The 3133-nt window shown below is 33.3% G+C and overlaps 1 long non-coding RNA gene across 1 annotated transcript in view; it reads right to left on the bottom strand.

The window, feature by feature from the left end:
• Window positions 1–3133, bottom strand: part of LOC136797357 (uncharacterized) — a 278908-nt gene that overhangs the window by 203390 nt on the left and 72385 nt on the right. The window lies entirely within an intron of this gene.

Raw genomic sequence — 3133 nt, 5'->3', positions numbered from 1 at the left:
AACATCAATGTTTTTTGGGTAATATATTGTAAGTAACGATATTTTAAAACATCGATGTTTTTTGTAGTTGATATAGGATTCTTAGTTTCAAAAACTAAGAAGTTTTGGGTAAAACATCGATGTTTTCAAAACATCGACATTGATGTCGCATCCCTACTATCCAGGAATCGTTCAGTGGATTCATCGCTCGAATTTGTTCGTGTTTTTTGTTGAGAGTCCAGACTCTGTGTTCTAGTAAATAAGGAATTTCAATATTTCGCTCCGTGGTATTCTTGTAATTTAATATAAACTGTAATTATAAACTCCCTCAAATTAACTTCGGGTGGATCCTGGTCTCTACTTCTCATGCCTCTCCTGTCCTGACTTCTATTTCGTTTTTCCGCATTCACTTCTTTCAAGCCAGAAAATTCCTTCCTACGTCCATCAACAGCCCCAATAATCTTATTGCTTACTATATAATATAATTTACTAGCTGCACTGAATAAGTAAGTAGTAGCTCATGAATATATTACAACTATTGACGATCAAAGCATGTTGTATGTAGATGAGGGTGTGCAATCAGATAGATGCCTAATGTTATTGATCAATTTAATCTATATTCAAATGCTTATAATTATCTAACGAGCAAATTGATTTCACTGATTCCGAACAAAGGAAAACTACTTACTTAAAGAAATCAATTTATGTTGCCACCGCATTGGTCATTGCAAACATTCTCACATACAACTGGCGTTTGTACCTGATATTCCAATCTGCAATCATTGTCAAAGATTGACTGTCTTCAATCTTACATTTAGTATTTGACTATCGATTATGTGCAAGAAAATTTATAATATGTAATAGAAATTAAAACTGGATCGTTTAACTTTAAAGATATAAAAAAAAAATTAAGTATGTGAAGCCTGAGAAAGAGCAAGCTGGTTTCCTATTTCAAAGGATACCCTCTGGCATACTCAATTTTTTCTTCATAACTATCGGTCTTTGTTGTTAAAGCTGCTTTGGCAGTTTCATGTGAACCAGGTTTTGTTACACTGAGCTATCCACAATTACTCTCCTTCCCTAGAGAATCTAGAATCAATCTTTTTTATTTAGGCTGTATTATATATTTATTAATGGAATGTGTTGACGAAGAACAAGCAGGTTTTAGGAAGGGATTTTTGACAGTGGACCATGTTCAGACTGTAAACCAAATCATCGAGAAAGCAAATGAATATAACTTCTCTCTATATCTTTGTTTCCTTGACTTTAGGAAGGCTTTTGACGGTATTAAACATTCAGAAATATTTAAGGCACTAAGATTAATAGGAACAGAGGATGAATATATTAAGATAATAACAGAACTTTATACGGAGATGACAGCATATATTATGACTGAAAAGAAAGGACAAAGCTTTGATATTGACGCGCTATCCCCAATTTTGTTTGTTCTTGTGCTGGAGATGGTGTTCTGGCGACTTGGATGGGAAGAAGTAGGCATCAAAATAAATGGAAAATGGCTGAGCAACCTACATTTTGCAGATGAAATTGTGCTCTTTGCAAAAGGCATTGAACAACTGAGAGAAATGATGAAGCGGCAGGTCTTTATCCGAACTACCAGAAGACGGAACTTATGACAAATGGCGTAAAAGAGGACTAAAATTAGCAACCATAAGTTGGCATATGTTGAAGAATATATTTATCTGGGCCAGTTATTATCATTCACGGATAGAAGAGCAAAAGAGATCCGGAGGAGATTGGCACTCAGTTGGAAAAGGTTTTGGTCCCTTAGCCATATAATGAAGGGAAAAACAGGTATTGACCTTAAAAGGCAGGTCTTCGATAGTTTCATTAGTCCAGTGGTCACTTATGGATGCCAAGAGTGGTCACTGACTATAGCTCAGCAGAGGAAATTACAGGTGTGTCAAAATAATATTTGAAGAAGCATTGTGAACGTGAGGTCAAATAAAAAATGCATAAGAGATCGAATAAAAAATGCTTGGATCCAGAAAGAAACAGGACTCACTGACACACTGAAGATGACAAGATTGACCAAATGGAAATGGACAGGCCATCTCCTTCGATGCGAAGATGACAGATGATCAAAAATTGCCACAGAATGGACTCCATACGACCTTCAAAGAATAGGACTCCATACCGCCTCCCAATAGGGCTGGTTATCCCGGGAAGTGTTGACTATTACTCCCAAAAGGGAAGGCCTATGCAGGAAAGGATATATAAAGATGGAGAGAAAGAAGAAGAAGAGAAAATTGATAGAAGTTAATGTTTTGTCACCTATTATATATATAATTTTTTTTCTCTATCTTCTTTAAATGTTTATATTATATTTTGTAATGGTTTTAATTTAATTGCATAAATAAAAGGCTATTTCATTTCATTTCATATATTTACTACTGTGCCTAGCTTTTATAATTAACCTCGTATCTAAGATCTTACCCAATAAATTTAACTTCCTTAAGTTTGTACAATACTCATAAATTCTAAATATTAACAATAAATATCAATTTTCATTTTATCAATAGTGATAATTAGAAATCTCTTGTATGAATAATTACAATCAATAATGCGTATATATTTCATATCGATAAGTATAAATTTTAAACTTCATCACGCTTTTCTGATACATTAATCTTTCATTTATTATAAGTTCATTAGTAACTTCTATTTCTTAATGCTCGGAGGCTCTTCACCTTCTTATATTTCTAGTAGAATTCTCACAGAGTGGACTTATCAAACCTCAGCTAAGTGTCTCACTGTATACCTTCAAGTACCATCGGTAGGTTGTGGCTAATCTGATTTTGTAACAAATACGTAGTGTTCTCTGCTTTTGAGTGATCGAAAAAAAAATTCTTAATGCTACCTAGATATTTGTCATGCATCATGATTCATTACGACACTTCGCGAAAATATGTTGATAATATAATCTCACAACTGGGCCCTGTTTCATAATGAGAGCTAATAGTATTATTTCAAAATACAATTATAGGAAAAACGTAGTTACACTAATACTTATTTTTTTCATAACATAACTATTAATTATATTACAGGAGTTAAAAAGTATTAATGTACAACTTACTATTGTACAAGTCAGTGTAATTGAATTAAGTTAAATCGACAAGACTAATAGTATTAGTTT

Source organism: Halyomorpha halys, unplaced genomic scaffold, assembly GCF_000696795.3.
Source record: "Halyomorpha halys isolate HHAL.00 unplaced genomic scaffold, Hhal_1.1 Scaffold35.1, whole genome shotgun sequence".
NCBI lineage: Eukaryota > Metazoa > Arthropoda > Insecta > Hemiptera > Pentatomidae > Halyomorpha > Halyomorpha halys.
This window is presented reverse-complemented; position numbering and strand designations above follow the sequence as displayed.